Below are 22,617 nucleotides of genomic sequence, written 5' to 3' on the forward strand. Positions count from 1 at the left end.
ACCTAATATAAAATACAAATTGATAAATAATGCGTAAATCTCAACTCTGATAATAAAATGAATATAGCACATTTCATTGGAAGAAACAAAAACATGCCTCCCAGACTATTCCTTACATAATCCAAGGCAAATTGTCTCTTCAGAGAGGAAGAGGACTAGAACTCTAGTGCCACCTACAGGAAGTAGCAATCCTAAAAGTCAATAGTGACCCTTTAACGAGCCTTGTCACATGACTTGGGATATAGGCCAGAACCAGAAACTCAATTTGCAAACATTGTGTTTCGGGGTACTTCCCCTCATCAGTGCAAAGTGTGAGTTCTGGTTTGGCTGTGTGAGAGGTGTCAGACCGGTAATGCAAGGCAAAAAGTATTAATCTACAAATAGCAGTACCAATAGCAAAACAGAAATGTAGAATGACAGCACTTCAAGATACTGAATATCACAACATTACCTGAGAAATGGTAAATCTCTGGATAAGAGGGTCCAAAAAAAGTATAAACATCACAATGCAATTATAGATAAAAAGGAGCCTCACAAAGAGGGGATGTGGAAAATAGCCCGGTGATTATAAATACACCGTATGTAGAGTAGGGAATGAAGGTAAAAAAGTCGATGTCAGCCTTACAATAGATAAACCCTAGTTACCAATAGTAAATCAATCTCTAAGTGATCTATACGCTGTATTAGATGAGCAGTTAGCTGGCATAATGAACTTTAATGGAAGATACTACCATTCTTATTAGAGTCCACAACAGCTGCCTTGAGAACTGGCACCACATCTTTGTTTGGCTCCTTTTTATCTATAATAGTATTGTAATATTTACTTAATAAAGATTTATACCTTGTTTTAGACCCTGGTGTTCACTACTCTTGTCCAGAACTTTACCGTTTCTCAGGTAATGTTGTGGTAAGACAAACTGTATGTAGAAAGCACGATTTATGCTGAAAAGTATCTAAGATGCATGCAAAAAGTGTATGCTTTGAGCAGCATTGTTCGGCTGTTGAAATAATTTTACTGAATTGAAATCACTAAAGTAATTAATTACAAATGTCAATCAAATATGTATCTTGCAAAATTTACAATTCATTGGGAACTATTTAATTTTAAACTAGTGGAATGCAAGACCTTTTAGAAGAACAAATAGAGAAGGAAAGATATCTCACAAAATCAATCAACAAAAAGGGTGCTGGTAGTAGATTCTGTAGCAGATGGAGGACAATGTCTGGCAAGAGTTTATATATGGCATTCATATTTTATAAAGAGTCTGCTAAAAGGATAGATGTAGATGTTTATGGTAAGCTAGAAACTTCTTAGCGTATATTTAATATATTGTAGAGCATAACATACATAGTGGTACTGTGGTAACGAAGAAAAAATAAGTATGATAAATTCCATTACTGTGTATTTAAAAAGCAACTAAACTTACATTTATTTTGTAGAAAAATCACAATAATGTGTAATTCAAATTGCAAATTTTCCTCAGCTTAATTACTTGCCTTCTCTTATATCAAACTACAGTGCCTACAAGTAGTATTCAACCCCCTGCAGATTTAGCTGGTTGACACATGCGGAATTAACTTGGCATTGTGACATTTGTACTGTAGATCAGCCTGGAAGTGGGAAATGCACTGCAGCAAATTTTGTTTTTGTTTTGTTTTTTTGTTTTTTTAAAAAACGTTAAAAGTTAATTCAGAGTGTCATTTATTATTCAACCCCTCAAACCACAAGAATTCTGTTTGGTCCCCCAAAAGAATTAAGAAGTAGTTCAGGCACCAAGAATAATGAGCTTCACATGTGTGGATTAAAGATCTTTTTTGCCAGCCTTTTCTGACTATTTAAGATCCCCCCCAAACTTGTGAACAGCACTCAGACATGGTCAACATGGGAAAGACAAAGGAGCATTCCAAGGCCATCAGAGACAAGATCGTGGAGGGTCACAAGGCTGGCAAGGGGTACAAAACCCTTTCCAAGGAGTTGGGCCTACCTGTCTCCACTGTTGGGAGCATCATCCGTAAGTGGAAGGCTTATGGAACTACTGTTAGCCTTCCACGGCCAGGACAGCCTTTGAAAGTGTCCTCCCGTGCCGAGGCCAGGCTTGTCCGAAGAGTCAAGGCTAACCCAAGGACAACAAGGAAGGAGCTCCGGGAAGATCTCATGGCAGTGGGGACATTGGTTTCAGTCAATACCATAAGTAATGTACTCCACCGCAATGGTCTCCGTTCCAGACGAGCCCGTAAGGTACCTTTACTTTCAAAGCGTCATGTCAAGGCTCATCTACAGTTTGCTCATGATCACTTGGAGGACTCTGAGACAGACTGGTTCAAGGTTCTATGGTCTGATGAGACCAAGATCGAGATCTTTGGTGCCAACCACACACGTGACGTTTGGAGACTGGATGGCACTGCATACGACCCCAAGAATACCATCCCTACAGTCAAGCATGGTGGTGGCAGCATCATGCTGTGCGGCTGTTTCTCTGCCAAGGGGCCTGGCCATCTGGTCCGCATCCATGGGAAGATTTTGGCCAAGAACCTCCACTCCTCCATCAAGGATCTTAAGATGGGTCGTAATTTCATCTTCCAACAAGACAACGACCCAAAGCACACAGCCAAGAAAACCAAGGCCTGGTTCAAGAGGGAAAAAGTCAAGGTGTTGGAGTGGCCTAGTCAGTCTCCTGACCTTAACCCAATTGAAAACTTGTGGAAGGAGCTCAAGAATAAAGTCCACATTAGACACCCAAAGAACCTAGATAACTTGGAGAAGATCTGCATGGAGGAGTGGGCCAAGATAACTCCACAGACCTGTGCCGGCCTGATCAGGTCTTATAAAAGACGATTATTAGCTGTAATTGCAAACAAGGGTTATTCCACAAAATATTAAACATAGGGGTTGTATAATAATTGACCCACACTTTTATGTTTAAAATTTAATAAAATTCAATTGAGCAACATAACTTTTTGGTTTGTAAGATTTATGCTTCTGTTCATAAAACCTACTCTCGTTTGCAGTTTGAAGGCTCTAACTTATTTGCATCTTATCAAACCAGCTAAATCTGCAGGGGGTTGAATACTACTTGTAGGCACTGTATACTCTGTTTTTATATTTGGAGAACGGATTCAGGCTGTTAAGGGGGAATCGCATATTGAGTATACTCACCCCCAGCTAGGTACTGTAATCACATTATTTCCTTACGCTTTTCTTGTTCTGCATTCTCGATAAGTGCCTGCATTGAAGAATAAGCGTTATCTACTCCTCATGCTACATTGCTTGCCCCGAGAGTTGTGGAGCTTATTCCACAATGAAGGAGCCAGATTACACATAGCAGAGCGCTCTGGGGAAATAACGCTATGGAAGTATCTGGCTATGGAATGAGTTCACCCAAAAGGTTCTCACCCCTTAGCAGCAATAATCCATACTCCAAATATATACAAATGTTATATATAAAATCACTACGGGGGAAGGGTGAGAATGTAGTTCATTTGCAACAAATTCTGCGCAAAGTTGCAAAATGATGAATCAGGTAAAAACATATGGAAACTCTCAACTCGGCCCACAATGGTGAACATAGAAAAGGTGGATACATATAAAACAGACTTATAAAAAATGTAATTGAAAAAAAATTATAAGGTGGAAATGAAAAACAGGTCAGAACTACCAAAAACAAGGCAAAAAAGGCAGAAAGACTGCGGCCTTTTGCGTTTATCTATTTTTGTGGAATTTGAAATCATACATTGTGTGCTTTGCATCAGTATTAGACAATTTTATTTTTTGATTGCTTTATTAGTAGTCAGTTAACATTAAAATACTGTTGGGTACAGATGTTCATGATGAATGACATAATAGCAGGTTACTTGAGGTTTTAATAATGTTTATATCATGGGTAACAGTGCTTTTTGCTTTAAGGGAAAATCGTGTTGTCATGCAATTTAAGATTAATAGTATCATTAGACTACAATGGTAGAAATCTTAAATCATGCATGATTGACTAAACCACTAAAGCACCAACTTTATTACTGCATATTTATTCTATAATTACGTGGTGTTACATATTACATTGATCATAATATTGTTACTTCTATAGTAACGCCACATATCACTGTTTAACAAAAAGAATTCAACTAACTTGTAAGATTGCTTATATGAATATACAAAAACATGTTCAAGATCACAGATCACATTTCCCTAGGAATTTGGTGAGAACTGGTGAGTTTGAACTTCGAATGATCCTCTCATCACTATTATCAACACCGCCAAAGTAGTGTTTTCTTTTATTCCCCTAAGAATTTTGCCAGGATATCCCAAGCAGTCGTGAGTAGCAACATCATCAATACCATCTGACATCCCAAATCGCACCAAAGAAAACCATCCCCAGCCATCACATTACCGGGTAGGTAATTGCTTAACCAAATATAGCAGGATAAATTTCAAGTCATTAATTTTGTACGTGCCCTGACTTATGTTATAAATATTCAAATGGCCCTTTGCAGAAAAAAGGTTCTACACCCCCTGCTCTAGTATCTAAGATATATTGTATGGGAATACAAAAAAAAAAAAAAAATAAGTGTATGTATGTATGTGTGTGTGTATATACAGTACATATATATATATATACAGTACAGACCAAAAGTTTGGACACAGCTTCTCATTTAAAGATTTTTCTGTTTTTTCATGACTATGAAAATTGTACATTCACACTGAAGGCATCAAAACTATGAATTAACACATGTGGAATTGTATACTTAACAAAAAAGTGTGAAACAACTGAAAATATGTCTTATATTCTAGGCTCTTCAAAGTAGCCACCTTTTGCTTTGATGACTGCTTTGCACACTCTTGGCATTCTCTTGATGAGCTTCAAGAGGTAGTCACCGGAAATGGTTTTCACTTCACAGGTGTGCTCTGTCAGGTTTAATAAGTGGGATTTCTTGCCTTATAAATGGGGTTGGGACCATCAGTTGTGTTGTGCAGAAGTCTGGTGGATACAAAGCTGATACTCCTACTGAATAGACTGTTAGAATTTGTATTATGGCAAGAAAAAGCAGCTAAGTAAAGAAAAACGATTGGCCATCATTACTTTAAGAAATGAAGGTCAGTCAGTCCGAAAAATTGGGAAAACTTTGAAAGTGTCCCCAAGTGCAGTTGCAAAAACCATGAAGCGCTACAAAGAAACTGGCTCACATGAGGACCGCCCCAGGAAAGGAAGACCAAAAGTCACCTCTGCTTCTGAGGATAAGTTTATCCCAGTCACCTGCCTCAGAAATCGCAGGTTAACAGCAGCTCAGATTAGAGACCAGATCAATGCCACACAGAGTTCTAGCAGCAGACACATCTCTTCAACAACTGTTAAGAGGAGACTTTGTGCAGCAGGCCTTCATGGTAAAATAGCTGCTAGGAAACCACTGCTAAGGACAGGCAACAAGCAGAAGAGACTTGTTTGGGCTAAATAACACAAGGAATGAACATTAGATCAGTGGAAATCTGTGTTTTGGTCTGATGAGTTCAAATTTGACATCTTTGGTTCCAACCACCGTGTCTTTGTGTGACGTAGAAAAGGTGAACGGATGGACTCTACATGCCTGGTTTCCACCGTGAAGCATGGAGGAGGAGGTGTGATGGTGTGGGGGTGCTTTGCTGGTGACACTGTTGGGGATTTATTCAAAATTGAAGGCATACTGAACCAGCATGGCTACCACAGCATCTTTCAGGGGCATGCTATTCCATCCGGTTTGCGTTTAGTTGGACCATCATTTATTTTTCAACAGGACAATGACCCCAAACACACCTCCAGGCTGTGTAAAGGCTATTTGACTAAGAAGGACAGTGATGGGGTGCTACGTCAGATGACCTGGCCTCCACAGTCACCAGACCTAAACCCAATCGAGATAGTTTGGGGTGAGCTGGACCGCAGAGTGAAGGCAAAAGGGCAAACAAGTGCTAAGCATCTCTGGGAACTCCTTCAAGATTGTTGGAAGACCATTTCCGGTGACTACCTCTTGAAGCTCATCAAGAGAATGCCAAGAGTGTGCAAAGCAGTCATCATAGCAAAAGGTGACTACTTTGAAGAACCTAGAATATAAGACATATTTTCAGTTGTTTCACACTTTTTTGTTAAGTATATAATTTCACATGTGTCAATTGATAGTTTTGATGCCTTCAGTGTGAATGTAAAATTTTCAAAGCCATGAAAATGCAGAAAAATCTTTAAATGAGAAGGTGTGTCCAAACTTTTGGTCTGTACTGTATATAATGTATGTATGTATATTGAATGTACAGTTAGGTCCATATATATTTGGACAGAGACAACATTTTTCTAATTTTGGTTCTAGACATTACCACAATGAATTTTAAACAAAACAATTCAGATGCAGTTGAAGTTCAGACTTTCAGCTTTCATTTGAGGGTATCCACATTAACATTGGATGAAGGGTTTAGGAGTTTCAGCTCCTTAACATGGGCCACCCTGTTTTTAAAGGGACCAAAAGTAATTGGACAGATTAAATAATTGTAAATAAAATGTTCATTTCTAGTACTTGGTTGAAAACCCTTTGTTGGCAATGACAGCCTGAAGTCTTGAACTCATGGACATCACCAGACACTGTGTTTCCTCCTTTTTGATGCTCTGCCAGGCCTTCACTGCGGTGGTTTTCAGTTGCTATTTGTTTGTGGGCCTTTCTGTCTGAAGCTTAGTCTTTAACAAGTGAAATGCATGCTCAATTGGGTTGAGATCAGGTGACTGACTTGGCCATTCAAGAATATTCCACTTCTTTGCTTTAATAAACTCCTGGGTTGCTTTGGCTTTATGTTTTGGGTCATTGTTCATCTGTAGTATTAAACGACGACCAATTCGTTTGGCTGCATTTGGCTGGATCTGAGCACACAGTATGGCTCTGAATACATCAGAATTCATTCGACTGCTTCTGTCCTGTGTCTCATCATCAATAAACACTAGTGACCCAGTGCCACTGGCAGCCATGTATGCCCAAGCCATCACACTGCCTCTGCCGTGTTTTAAAGATGATGTGGTATGCTTTGGATCATGAGCTGTACCACGCCTTCGCCATACTTTTCTCTTTCCATCATTCTGGTAGAGGTTGATCTTGGTTTCATCTGTCCAAAGAATGTTCTTCCAGAACTGTGCTGGCTTTTTCAGATGTTTTTTAGCAAAGTCCAGTCTAGCCTTTTTATTCTTGATGCTTATGAGTGGCTTGCACCATGCAGTGAACCCTCTGTATTTACTTTCATGCAGTCTTCTCTTTATGGTAGATTTGGATATTGATACGCCTACCTCCTGGAGAGTGTTGTTCACTTGGTTGGCTGTTGTGAAGTGCTTTCTCGTCACCGTGGAGATTATTTTGCGATCATTCACCACTGTTGACTTCCGTGGGTGCCCAGGTCTTTTTGCATTGATGAGTTCACCAGTGCTTTCTTTCTTTCTCAGGATGTACCAAACTGTAGATTTTGCCACTCCTAATATTGTAGCAATTTCTCGGATGGGTTTTTTCTGTTTTTGCAGCTTAAGGATGGCTTGTTTCACCTGCATGGAGAGCTCCTTTGACTGCATGTTTACTTCACAGCAAAACCTTCCAAATGCAAGCACCACACCTCAAATCAACTCCAGGCCTTTTATCTGCTTAATTGAGAATGACATAACAAAGGGATTGCCCATATCTGTCCATGAAATAGCCTTGGAGTCAATTGTCCAATTACTTTTGGTCCCTTTAAAAACAGGATGGCACATGTTAAGGAGCTGAAACTCCTAAACCCTTCATCCAATTTTAATGTGGATACCCTCAAATGAAAGCTGAAAGTCTGAACTTCAACTGCATCTGAATTGTTTTGTTTAAAATTCATTGTGGTAATGTCTAGAACCAAAATTAGAAAAATATTGTCTCTGTCCAAATATATATGGACCTAACTGTATATACACAGCGAGTGAAATAAGTATTGAACACGTCACCAATTTTCAAAGTAAATATATTTCTAAGGGTTCTATTGACATGAAATTCACACCAGTTATCGCTAACAACCCATCCAATCCACAGAGGCAAATGAATCAAATCATAGTTGTCCATGAATTATGTAAACAGAGAAACAGAGGATTTTAATATTGAACACCTCTTTTCCACAAAGTCTAAATCATAGAACTGATTTAATATAGTATTATACAAGAGGATTATCTCCCATATTACGGTATTATGATTATGCTCACATTGCTGGCTTTGTCATATGTTGGGGCAGGGTTTTATTCAGGGGCTATAAAGTCTGTACCATTTGATTCAAACCTAGATTATGAGTAAAAAATATACAGGTTCAAAATGTGTAAATTTTATCTCATGTGTTCCTGGGACTTGTACTTGTAATATACATCCACTGAATAGTTAAACTTGTATTTGTTTTTATATGGACTACATTAACGACAAATTTTATCTTGCTGGACTTGGATCTGCCCCCTAAGGCCATGGCCCCACTATCAGTTTTTGGTCAGTATTCAGTCAGTATTTTTTCTCAGGAGTGGGAGCCAAAACCAGGAGTGAGTGATAAATGCAGAATTGAGGACTTGTTTCTATTAAACCTTTTCTCTGATTGTTCCTCGCCTAGTTTTGACTCTCACTCCTGAGAAAAAATACTACCTGAATACTGACCAAATACTGATAGTGGGGCCGAGGCCTTAAAATTCTTCTGGGAACCTATTTTGTTAATGCAACTTGGATAGTTAGCTGTTGAATTTTCATACACATATGGATAGTGATGTTTCCCAGCCACACACATGGATAGCCGACTGCAATGGAGGAAGAGGAGGACCTATAGTACAACAACATATAGTACTGTAGATTATGATGTTGGTGAAAATGACAACAACTAAGTACTACTTGTGGAAGAGTGTTTTGGCTACTAAAAAGATGAACATGACAAGGATGAGGACTGTCTTGCTCACAAAGCCAGCCAGATTGATTTATCCACATAAGTAGTTGGTGCTGCTCATGCGCTGGCGAAGAGATATAGTTCTATATTCCATCTCTGCTAGGACATCCCTAGCTTATTTTTTGTTAATAGATGATCAGCCTGAAATATATCAATAGATTGAACCTCCTGCAAAATAAAATATGTACACCTGTGATGCTGGCACACAGTCAGTACCACCATCATGTTCACAACCATCACTCCATTAACAACAACTGTAGCTTCATTTGCTCCTGAGTTGACTGCAGTAGAAGCAAACCTGCAACTAGGAGATTTAGATCTTTTGGATTAACATACACTTTGCTCTTTATTACCGATGTCACCACTGTTACCTTCTGATGATGCCATCTTCTCATTCCTCTAATCAGGTTCACAGGTCTTTAAACTCCACAATCATGATCATGCCTAACACAGCTGTCTATTCTCCCAGTGTTAAAAGGTCTTGCCCCCCTCCTGCTTTCCACCTCTAGATTCTGAGAGTGCTACTACCACCATGGCTGCTAGTGACAATATTACTACCACCAACACAGCTAAGCCTTTGAGTCAGGTCCACAAATTACCCCAACCCTTATCTCACCTAGGTCCAAATGTTGACTGTTTTTATCCAACAAATTAAATAGACTTAGTATTTGTGCAACATTCTCTTTTGCCCCTGGAGTGCTGTGACTTAAAGAACAAACCAGGGGTTAGAGATGTCATTGACAAAATTGAAAGTCAGCAATCAAAAAAATTAACCTTTATGGTGGTGCGCAAGAAGAAATGTGCAGAACACTAACTCACACTGATTGTGTCACTGTCAGAAGTAACATCATCCCGCTGGGACTGAGATGAGTGATATATTATACAGTCCATAATGTCCTCCACTTCATTCCATTTTTGGAGGATAATTCTTTGATAGTGTAACTGCCAAGACTTCTGATTAGTGTTGAGCCACCCCCGTAGTGTTCGAGTTCGGTTCGGTTCGTCGAACACCCGTGTGTTCGCCGAACTGTTCGTCGAACTGTTCGTCGAACACCTTCGAACACCGTTAAAACCAATGGCAGGCAAACAAAAACACATAGAAACACATAGAAAACACCTTCAAAGGTGTCCAAAAGCTGACAAACTGCTCAGAAGACACAACTAACACATGGAAAAGTGACAAGTACATATAGTCATGCGAAAAGAAAAGAGGTGGAGGAGTAAAAGGAGGGGGAGACACAGATATAGGCATGTCATGCCCTTCTAAAATCCAAAAAGTGAGAAGCCGAGACGGCCAGTCCGCTCCTGCCCGTGCCACCTCCGTGTCGCCGGGTTTGTGCCAGAGCCGCGGTGAACCCTGACGGCCAGCCCCCCTCTCCCAATACTGGTGCCTGTCCGCTGGTGGGTCGAGAGAGCCCCCCTGTGGTGGAGGCAGCTCTAAGCTTTTTAATTTAAATTGTCCCTCTAATTTGAATGAATACACTTTAAATCCATTTACAAGGATCTATTGGAGGGCAAGTCTCATGCCAGCAGCCGCGTAATTCCAGCTCCAGTAGCGTCCACTAAAGCTGCTGCAGTTAAAAAGCTTTTATAAGGATCGAGCTCGGCTGTCCACCGCAAGGCATCCTAGTGCCAGTCCCAGCCCCTATGCCTTGGGGTGCCTCCTGATGCTCTTCACTTAGTATCCCGTGGTCCCGAAGCATTTCCTTTGAAAAAATTAAGTGTCCAAACTACAGGTGGTGTAGCTTGCTTAACAGCCGGGATAATCCGCTGACTAGCAGACACTGCTACTAGGCACAAAGTATTTCCTGGGCTAGATGCAGTTAAAAATTTGTAAGTAGATACTCTCGTTGGATGCTGAGAAAGCATTCCATAGAGTCTCCTGGCACGCCATATATGATTCTCTTAAAAAGCTTGGGGTAGGGGTCTAGGGGACCCTTTTATAGCCAAAATCACGGCCCTGTATCACAATACGTCACCTAGGCTGAAGATAAATGGAACTGTAGCACCGAGGGCTCGGTTGCTACAGACGTATTGCACCTCACCCAGAGGTGTGATATCTCACTCTCAGATAACGATGGAGTGTGGATCTGGACCCGACACCTGCATGCATTACACCACATTGCCGTGGGGCAGGGCGACCAATATGCCCCTGAGATGGGCACGACAGTCCCTGTCCCTGGCTGGAGTGGGGGGAGGGAACACTGAGGAAGGGGAACCCTGCAGTGCAGGAGCAGGGAGGAAGCAGTTCCTGGGTGCATTGAGAAGGGAGTATAAAAGGTGGGCACCATCTTAGTTCAGTGCAGAGAAGTCTGAGCAGAAGTGGCAGGGAGCAGGGGCTCTGCATGAGCTCTGCTCCGGAGGCGGGCCTAGTAACAGAGGCCCAGGCCTGCAAGAGGGAGAAGGAAGGAAGAGGAGCGGAGAAGGCTCCAGGAACGAGGAATGAAGGGATCCCAGGGGTGCGGACGGGCGAGTCGCCACCGCACGCCCGAATCCACCTGCGTGGAGGGGTCAGGCCAAAGGGGGAGACCGGTCCCCGAACTAGTGGAGGCAGGAAACGACCCTCAGCTAGAAACCGGAGGCTCTGACATTTTATGTGGCGCAGCCCCTTGCTCCACCCGCTAGGAAGGCACCACATAGGGTCAGGGAAACTGGCGCCAAGTTTACCAAGAGGAGGCCCGAGGCAGCCGGACAGAAGTGTTGGTAAGAAAGGCCAGACAAAGGACACACAAAGGGGGTCCTGTGAAGCGCTCCAAAGTTATCTGGGAGTTGTCTGAGCCCCTCACCTGGTGAGCACAGTACGACGTGGGCAGCCGTTACCTGCAGACGTGGTCTGGATAATAAGAACTGTGAGTAAAGGCCCTGAACTGCATCACTGACTCCGTGTCGTTACTGCTGCTGCCCTGCACCATCACCCCCATCCTCCGCATACACTGCCCTGAGGCTATACTCCTCCCGTGGGGAGTTATGCTACGCTCTGCTGCACCCACAACACCAGCCTTAGCTGTCTGCCCTGTAGCGGCGGTTCACTCTGACCGCAATCCACGGGTGGCGTAGTCGGACATTTAAACATCAAAACCACATAAATTGTTCCGCCACTGGTTTGACCGCCCTGAGCCACGGAACCGGATCGCCGCCACGAAGACTACAACCACCAGCATCCACCAAAAAGTGTCCGGCTCCGGGTGTCCCAAGGCCCAGGGGGTGCGTCAGAACATTTTCATCACCTTTCACAATCACCAATGGGACAAGGCAGGGATGTCCTCTGTCCCCTCTCTTATACATCCTAGTGACGGAGCACCTGCTCTCATCAATTCGCCATAACCCCAATATTAGGTGGATTGAGGTGGGAGGCACCGAGTACAAGTGCTCTCTATTTGCTGATGATGTCCTAGTATATATCACTCAATCACATATATCCATCCCTGCTGTTATGGCTGAAATAGATCACTTTGTTACATGGTAAAATTTTAAAATCAATGCAGCGAAGTCTGAGGCCCTCGATGTCTCCCTCCCTAAATCCATATAGGATTCCATCCAGTCCAACTTTCCCTTTGCCTGGCCCTCACAGGGTATCAAATATTTAGGAATTCCTATTCATAGAGACCTCTCCCATCTATGTTATCTTAATTTTGGGCCCTTTATTGAACAATTCCATACAGACCACGGTTGGCAAGTTAGAACTGTAAGATTCACTACGTGAACCACTGGTGTTTTGTGGAAAAGCACATGTACACCGCGTTCCAAATTATTATGCAAAAAGTGTTTAGGAGTGATAAGGGAAGAATTTGTTTGTTTGTCAGTTAAACTCATTGATGGTGATGTGTGTCAGGGCTCTTTATATCACTGTAAGCAATTGCAGACACGTGTGCTAATTAGTTTGGCAGGTGTGTCCAATGAAAGGCAAGACTACTTAAGAAGGCTCTCTCACATTATTAAGCAGCCTACATTTTCTGCCAAAATGGGAAAGAAAAAGGATGTGTCGGCTGCTGAGAAGCAACAAATTGTGGAGTGTTTAGGTCAAGGCATGACTACAATCAACATTGTGCGATGATCAGGATGAAGTGTCTTGGCAATCAAGAAGTATGTAGCTGATTCACAGTACACACGTGTGCGTGCTGATAAGGGCAAATTGAGGACTCTTTCCTACAGGCAATTACGTCAGGTTGAAACAGCAGCGGCAAAAAAGCCTTGTCATAGCAGCAGACAAGTTTTTGAAGCTGCTTGTGCCTCCAACGTCCCCCGAACAACAAGATGCAGGGTCCTTCAGAGGTTTGCAGCTGTGCATATGCCATCCTGTCGACCTCCTCTATCCACTTCACACAAGCAGAAACGGCTCCAGTGGGCCAAACATTACATGAAGACTGATTTCAAAACTGTTTTGTTCACGGATGAGTGCCGTGCAGCGCTCGATGGTCCAGATGAATGGAGTGGAGGATGGCTGGTTGATGGACACCCCACGCAAACACGGCTACAGCGCCAACAAGGAGGAGGTGGAGTAATGTTTTGGGCTGGAATCATGGGGAGAGAGATTGTCGGCCCCTTTAGGATCCCTGAAGGCGCTAAAGATGAACTCCATAATGTATGTGGATTTTCTCAAACAGCACTTCCTGCCATGGTTCAAGAAGAAGAACCGTGTATTTCACAGCAAGATCATTTTTCTGCATGATAATGCACCATCTCATGCTGCACATAAAACATCTGCATCTCTGGCTGATATGGGCATAAAAGGGGACAAACTTATGGTGTGACCCCCATGCTCCCCTGACCTCTACCCCATTCAGAACCTTTGGAGCATCATTAAAAGGAGTGTCTATGATGGCGGGAGGCAGTTCACATCTAAGCAACAGCTCTGGGAGGGTATTCTGTCCTCATGCAAAACAATTGAAGCAGAAACCATCCAAAACCTGACAAATTCAATGGACGAGAGAGTTCAGAAGCTCCTTTAGAACAAGGGGTCCTATGTGAAAATGTAACATCACCTAGAATAAAGTTTTGAGTTGAAAACTGTTTGATTTCAGTTTCTAACAACCTGCTAATGCTTATAATTTCAAAAATGACCATTTTTTTGGTCTTTATTAAAATGAAAAGGTTGATCGAAAAGTTTGGGGGATCTAAGAGTGTGGCAACCCAGTAGTCATGATTACTTCGAATTCTGACAATATGAGGGTCATGCTGCAGGTAGTGCAGCAAGAAGGCACTTATGTGTCTTGCGCATCTCGGAGCCCCAAAATTATTTTCCGGGCTAGATGCAGCTAAAAATTATTTTTAATTTTAAATCTGGTGAAGCTTATTATAGATGGCCTAATAGGATCAGTGCTGCACACTGCTACAAAGCCCAAATTATTTTCCAGTCAAGATACAGATAAACATGATTAGTAATTTGAAAGCTTAAAACGGTTGGTAGGGTGATTTTAACCAATCATCAAGCTTTTACTCTCCCCAGGATGACACAGGGGTAGAAAAGTCGTTTCGGATCCATGATTTGTTCATCTTTATGAACGTGAGTCTGTCTACATTATCAGTGGAGAGCCGCGTGCGCTTATCTGTCAGCACACCACCAGCAGCGCTGAACACACGTTCAGACAGAACGCTGGCTGCGGGGCATGACAAGATCTCCAAGGCGTAAGTGGCTAGCTCCGGCCATTTATCCAGATTGGAAGCCCAAAAAGAGCAAGGGTCCAGTGACACAGTCGTGGCTTCAATGTTTACTTGGAGATACTCCTGTACCATCGTCTCTAGGCGTTGACTATGTGTCAGACTTCTTGTCTCCTGTGGCCTTGCAAAGGATGGGCTAAAAAAGTGGTGAAATTATTCCGCAAAATTGATGTTACCAGCAGATACTGTGGTTCTGTTACGGTTTGAGTGCTGAACACTTGACGGTCCCACGGTTGGCAAGTTGGAACTGTGAGATTCACTACGTGCACCACTGGTATTTTGTGGAAAAGCACATGTAAGATTCTGCAACAGTCTCTGCTGATACTCCTGCATGCGTGCATCCCTTTCTATGGCAGGAATAATTTCTGCAAATTTACTTTTGTACCGGGGATCTAACAGTGTGGCAACCCAGTAGTCAGGATTATTTCTAATTCTCACAATTCGAGGGTCATGTTGCAGGTAGTGCAGCAAGAAGGCACTCATGTGTGTTGCGCATCCAGGAGCACCAAGTCCCTGTTGTGTTGGTGGCGAGGTAACAATCATGCTTCCTTCCTCTGTCCTCTCCCCCCAACCTCGCACAACAGAAATGTGATCAAGGTCTCCCTCATCTGATGAGTCTTCCATCAGTTCGTCCTCCACTTCTTCCTGGGCTCCTGCACCTTCCTCACTAGTTTGGCTGCTACCATGCACCCTGGTAAGACCATCTCCCCCACCCTCACATGCCTGCCGCCTTGGTGCTGCCGACCGTCTGGACCTTGCAGATGTTAGCCCTTCCGCATACAACTCCTCCTCCTCTACTTCCTCCACCTCCTCTTGTGCCACCACCTGACTCCGAATTCTGTTTAACATGTGCTCCAGCATGTAAATCACCGGAATAGTCATGCTGATAATGGCATCGTCAGCACTAAACATCTTCGTCGCCATTTCAAAACTGTGCAGAAGGGTGCATAGGTTCCTGATCTGAGACCACTCCTCCAGCGTGATTTGCCCCACCTCTGAATCTCGTTGGCCCAGGCTATACGTCAGAACGTATTGCACCAGGGCTTGTCGGTGCTGCCACAGTCGCTGCAACATGTGCAGAGTTGAATTCCACCGGGTAGGCACATCGCATTTTAGCCGGTGAAGTGGCAGGCCCAACGACTTCTGTAGAGATGTAAGTCGCTGAGCTGCGGGATGCGAACGGCGGAAGTGAGCACACAGCGACCGTGCCCTCTGCAGAAGGCCATCTAGTCTGGGATAGTGGGCTAAAAATTGCTGGACAACCAGGTTCAACACGTGAGCCATACAAGGCACGTGTGTGACATTGCCCCGGCGAAGGGCCGCACCCAGGTTTGCAGCATTGTCGCACATGGCCTTCCCTGGTTTCAGGTCCAGTGGAGACAACCATTCATGAAATTGGTTCTCCAGAGCTGACCACAACTCCTCAGCTGTGTGACTCACATTTCCCAGACATTTCAATGTAAAAACCGCCTGATGACGTTGAGCCCTACTGCCAGCATAGTAAGGAGGTGTGCAGGATCCCTTCTGCGCAGTTAGAAAGCTTGTGGCATGACCAGACAGGCTTTGGGTGCAGGTGGAAGACCGAGAGGAGGTTGAGGAGGCAGAAGCAGTGGAGGAACTTTGACATAAAGAGGATTGACGCACAACTCGTGGGGACGGCAAGACTTGGACAGCAGCCCCTTGTCCTGCTGTCACCATAGTTACCCAGTGCCCAGTCAGCGACATGTAACGCCCCTGTCCATGCCTACTCGTCCAAGTGTCTGTGGTGAAATGCACCCTGTCACACACAGAGTTTATCAAAGAAGCGGTGATGTTGTGTGCGACATGCTGGTGGAGCGCAGGCACACCTTTCTTTGAGAAGTAGTGCCGACTGGGCATCTGGTACTGGGGCACTGCGACGGACATAAGGTCTCGAAAATCCTCTGTGTCCACCAGGCGGAAAGGCAGCATTTCTGTAGCCAAGAGCTTGCAGATGGTGAAATTCAACCTCTTAGCTTTCTCATGGCTAGGAGGAAATGGTCTTTTACTTGTCCACATCTGAGGGACCGAGGGCTGGCTATTGTGCTTAGACGGGGTTGATAAGGGTGTCCCCGGCAAACTGCCGGTCTGTGAGGAAGATGCAGGCGGACATGTTAGGTTGCCTTGATCCAAAGGTGGTGCTATCGATGTCGGACAGCGCTCAACACCAGCTGGTGTTACCACCTCCAAAGAAAATGATGACCTGCCAATCACGCTGGCTGTTGCGGGTAAATAGGTGGCAGGTCTGCGCCCCAAAACAGGTGTGACTGCTGTCCCCCCAGTCACAGAGGATGAAGAGGCCGCGGATGCACAAGATATGGCAGACGGTGATTGGCCCGGCCGGCTAGGCCGCATTGTAGCACACTGAGCTTCCCACTGCAACTTATGCTTCATGTCCATGTGCCGGTTCATGCATGAAGTACTCAAACTATGTATTTTTTGGCCTCTACTTAGCTTTTGCTGACAAATGTTACAGATAACACGAGTTGGGTCATCTTTATCGATCTGAAAAAATGCCCAGGCTATGCAAGGCTTAGCACCCATGCGACCTGAAGAGCCACCACGACTTGTGGTGAGAGGCAGAGTTGTGTTTGAGGATGCAGTTGTTGACGTGCTTCCAGTACTACGTCTCTGTCCAGGAAGGCGCAACCTGACCTCGTCGTCACTAGCATCTTCCTCCACCTCCTCTGCTGACCTCATCTCTTGGCTGACTGTGGGTTGACAGTAAGTGGGATCTCCGACCTCATCATCATCACCCTGTGCGTTATCACACCCGTCGTCCTCAGAGCCAACCTGTTCCTGCCCTGACAAAAAACTAAAGTTGTCGCTCCAATCAGGTATTTGAGTCTTATCATCGTCTTCCTCATTGTCTCCACCAACAGGAGTTACAGTTTGGGAATGAGGGTCTACATTATGGTCAGAACCTTCTGCGTCTGGTCCTGGATCCGACTCATAAAGATTCTGGGCATCAGTGTAGATCATTTCCTCGTCTGGATTCACAGAAGCGCTGGAGTCGACCTCTGATTCCCAGGCTATAGTATGAGTAAACAGCTCTGCAGACTCAACCATCTGTTCTACCTCATACTCAGACGGGCAGCTGGAGATTTGGGAGCTGTGAGGAAGCAAGTGCGATTTGGGTGACACCTTTGAGGACTGGAGTATTTGTGATGTTGAAGTTGATGTGGAGGAGAGCCCACTTAAAGGAGCACTTGATATCCGTTGAAGCACCTGCTGTTTTTGTGCCTCATCTGGAATTTGTAGCGATTGGCGTGGCCGTAAGAAAGGGATCTTATCACATTGTCCGCTAAAAGAAGTAGACATTTTAGTTTGGCTGGAAGATGGTCTTTCTTCTGCACCTACCCCACGGACACAACCTTTTTTCCCCTTCCCAACACGCCTATTCCCCTTTCCACCAGCAGCAGGCCTTTTTCCACTCATTTTGGTGGTTAACTAATTCACAACTCTGGAGTTGTTTGCACAAAAAAACAATGGATGGTAACCGAGCAGAGCTGAGTGGCCAAACTGTGGTATTAGGCCAAAACTATTGGCTGGCTAGATGCAGAAAAAAATTATTTTTAATTTGCAACCTGATGGAGGTCAGTATAGATGGACTAATAGACCAAGTCCCACACACTGCTAGAAGCCCAAATATTTTTTCAGAGCTAGATGCAGAAAAAAATTATTTTTAATTTGCAACCTGATGGAGCTCAGTATAGATGGACTAATAGACCAAGTCCCACACACTGCTAGAAGCCCAAATATTTTTTCAGAGCTAGATGCAGAAAAAAATTATTTTTAATTTGCAACCTGATGGAGGTCAGTATAGATGGACTAATAGAACAAGTCCCACACACTGCTAGAAGCCCAAATATTTTTTCAGAGATAAATGAAGAAAAAAATTATTTTTAATTTGCAACCTGATGGAGGTCAGTATAGATGGACTAATAGACCAAGTCCCACACACTGCTAGAAGCCCAAATATTTTTTCAGAGCTAGATGCAGAAAAAAATTATTTTTAATTTGCAACCTGATGGAGGTCAGTATAGATGGACTAATAGACCAAGTCCCACACACTACTAGAAGCCCAAATATTTTTTCAGAGCTAGATGCAGAAAAAAATTATTTTTAATTTGCAACCTGATGGAGGTCAGTATAGATGGACTAATAGACCAAGTCCCACACACCGCTAGAAGCCCAAATATTTTTTCAGAGCTAGATGCAGAAAAAAATTATATTCAGTTTGCAACCTGATGGAGGTCAGTATAGATGGACTAATAGAATGATGCTATGCCCAAAAGATTTTACTTCACTAGGTGCAGTAAAAAAATTGGTATTCTATACACAGGTGGTATATCTTGCAACACAGATAGGCTACTCCACTGACTAACACACTCTGCAATAGGCCAAAAAGGATTAGCTTTGCTAGATTCAGCCAAATGCTGTGAAAAAAACTTGCACAGCACTGGCACAGACCTGCCTGGCAAAAACTGATAGGAACTGATGTAACCCAGCCCTGAAAAGGACTCCAATTACAATTAGTCTTTACTCCCACAATCTATCTATTTAAGAGCACAGACCTGCCTGATAAAAGTCGTAGGAAATGCTGTAACCTAGTCCTTAAAAGGACTGCAATCACAACTATTCCCTACTCCCAAGCTATCTGTATATTTGTGCGAAAATTGGCTTGAAATTAACAAGGTATAGCGCACACAGCAACAGCGGTGCCGTCTAACACGCAGCTGCAGCAGTGAGAAAATGGTGGCGACGGGGAAAATGGCTTGGTCTTATAGGGCAAGGACATGTGACATACACTGCCAATCACACATGCCCTTGCTTGTGTGAAAAAAAGCACTTCGCTCCGTGTGTGCGCTGCTGATAGGCTGACAGATTGCACCTCCCCACTGCAAATGCGGGAAAGAGAAAAAAAAATGGAGATCTTCATTGTTCCTGCAGAGATCCATCCCCTGCCCCTCCCCCCGCCCCGCTGTACACTCAAACTGCGTATTAACATTAATTTTCATCATTACTGAGAAAAAATCCAGTTATGATTTTGGTGCACGAACAGTTATCGAACATAACCTCGAACAGCCGAATTTTTCTCAAATTGTTCGTGTTCGCCGACCGGCTCGAACACCGCCCAAAACAGCTCGAATTTGAGATTGGCGAACAGTTCGAGTAGAACAACGCTCATCTCTACTTCTGATGTCTGTTTAATGCTTGTGCTACTGCTACTTGTGGCTCCCCATATTCTTATTGCCAGATACTGTGGCATACTTTTTATTTTACATTACCTTGCTACTGTTTCTCTTACTATATCTTTTCTCACCAGTAAAATTAACTTTTGTTTTTTTGAACCTTGTTATAAAATGGAGTGCCCAAGAAATGCTTGGAAGATGTTAAAAGAAAAAAACCCATGGCAACTGCACGCAGGACTGGTGTGGTGCGTGCATACATATAATTAGACTAATTAGACAGGTGGGCAAACAATCAGTACTGTTTGTGACATGCTCACTTTGAGGCAGTCACACAGTTAAATGACTGTCACTTCCTTGTGTTGAAAAATAATATAAAAAATAAGTAAAATATGTTAAATGATTTTCTTTTCTTTTAGTAATAATTATGTCTTGCTTCTGAGTAAATGCAAAAAAATAAAATAAATATATGATGGAACTGCAAAAGCAGCATCACTATAACTACAATTATCATGCAAGCAGCAGCAAGTTACATGGATCAGCCTTATCCTGTCTAACAGACTTAATCTGCTCTCCTATCTTACACACTATCAATAGAGTTTCTTCTATGTTTCATAGCTTTCTCTCTCCCTACCTCTATAGCTATAAATTAGAGCTGTGATAGCAATAGTTTTTTATATTAGCTGCGCTATACCATGTGATAGCTGCAAGCCATTATGAGGACACCCTTCCTCACTGCACCCAAGAATATGCAGTCATTATTTGGCTGATGCAATCTTTTGCGTAAAATTGTGGTCAGCATTTTAGGCATTTTTCCCAAAGTAAATAGCACTAAATGCATTTGCTGATTTCTAATGTATAAATGTATACAGTTCTGTACAACAGTTTTAGGCAGATGTGGGGAATAATGCTGCAAAGTAAGAATGCTTTCAAAAATGAACTGTTAATAGATTATTTTTATCAGATAACAGAAGACAAAATGAATGAACAAAAGAGAAATCTAAATCAAATCAATGTTTGGTGTTAACATCCATTGACTTCAAAAAAGCATCAACTCTTCTAAGTACACTTGCACAAAGTCAGGGATTTAATAGGATTATAGTCAGGTGTATAGATGACCAACTATACTAAACTGATGATTATGATAATCGTTTTCATATGTACACAAGTGGTCAAAATTGTTGGTACCCTTCGTTTAATGAAAGAAAAACCCACAGAATTTTTAAAAAAATTAAACTCATGAAATAGGCCTGGACATAAATTATGGTACTCTTAACTTAATATTTTGTTGAACAACCACAGAACAAATTCTGTGGAAGCAGGGTTGAAAAGCAATGTCTGACTTTCATTTGTTCATTTTCATAGATTTTTAATTTATTATTACTTTTGTCAGATTCAAGTTATTTCTGTGACCATTGTGGGTTTTTCTTTCATTAAACGAGGGGTACCAAAGATTTTGATGATGTGTGTAGGTAAATACAGTCATTAACTGAAACAGAAACAGCTGTGAAAGAGGCTTAAAACTGTATCAGGTATAGCTAATCTCTGTAACAAAAATTATATTGTGAAAGAGAGTTTCATGTCACAGGTCATATACCATGGCAAGACTCAAAGCAGGCTGGGGTATCAGGATCTAATGCTCAAGCTCTTTTGAAAAAGCACCAAGAAATGGGCAACGTTAAGGACCATTATGCAGCAATTGGCCAAGGAAACATAGGCAGCAGATGGAAAACACATCATGCTTACTTCCTTTGGAAATTTCAAGATGTGCAGCATTGCCATTAGCTCAGAAATTGTAGCAACCAGTGGGACTCAGGTACAATGATCTACTATTAGGGTAATTTTGGTCAAAAGTGGTCATAATGGAAGAATTGTTGCCAAAAAACCTTACTTTCGGTATGAAAACAGGGCCAAACAATTCATCTATGCACAAAAGCTTAGGAACTTAGGAGCTGAGGTGTAGAAAAATGGCTGTAGGTGCTCTGTACTAATGTGTCAAAATTTGCAATATTTGGCTGTAATAAAAAGCAGTTTGTTTATTAACCACTTCGCGCCCGAGCCTGTTTTTGCCTTCGTGACCAGGCCAATTTTTTCAATTCTGACCACTGTCACTTTATGAAGTAATTACTCTGGAACGCTTCAACAGATTCCCCTGATTCTGATATTGTTTTTTCATGACATATTGTACTTCATGATAGTGGTAAAATTTCTTCGATATAACTTGCGTTTATTTGTGAAAAAATCGGAATTTTGGTGAAAATTTAGAAAATTTTGCAATTTTCAAACTTTGAATTTTCATGCCCTTAAATAAGAGAGATATGTCACACAAAATAGTTAACAATTAACATTTCCCACATGTCTACTTTACATAAGAACAATTTTGGAACCCAAATTTTTTTTGTTAGGAAGCTATAAGGGTTAAAATTTGACCAGCGATTTCTCATTTTTCCTACAAAATTTACAAAAACATTTTTTTAGAGGCCACATCTTATTTAAAGTGACATTGATGGGCCTTTATGACAGAAAATACGAAAAAGTGACACCATTCTAAAAACTGCACCCCTCAAGGTGCTCAAAACCACATTCAAGAAGTTTATTAACCCTTCAGGTGTTTCACGGGAATATTTGGAATGTGGAAGAAAACAATGAACATTTAACTTTTTTTCACAAAAATGTTACTTTAGACCCAATTTTTTTATTTTCTCAAGGGTAACAGGAAAAATTGGACTACACAATTTGTAGTGCAATTTCTTATGAGCACGCTGATACCCAATATGTGAGGGAAAACCACTGTTTGGGCCCACTACGGGGTTCGGAAAGAAAGGA

Source organism: Phyllobates terribilis, unplaced genomic scaffold (assembly GCF_046119375.1).
Source record: "Phyllobates terribilis strain yellow unplaced genomic scaffold, ASM4611937v1 Scaffold_3__8_contigs__length_932513732, whole genome shotgun sequence".
Taxonomy (NCBI): Eukaryota; Metazoa; Chordata; class Amphibia; order Anura; family Dendrobatidae; genus Phyllobates; species Phyllobates terribilis.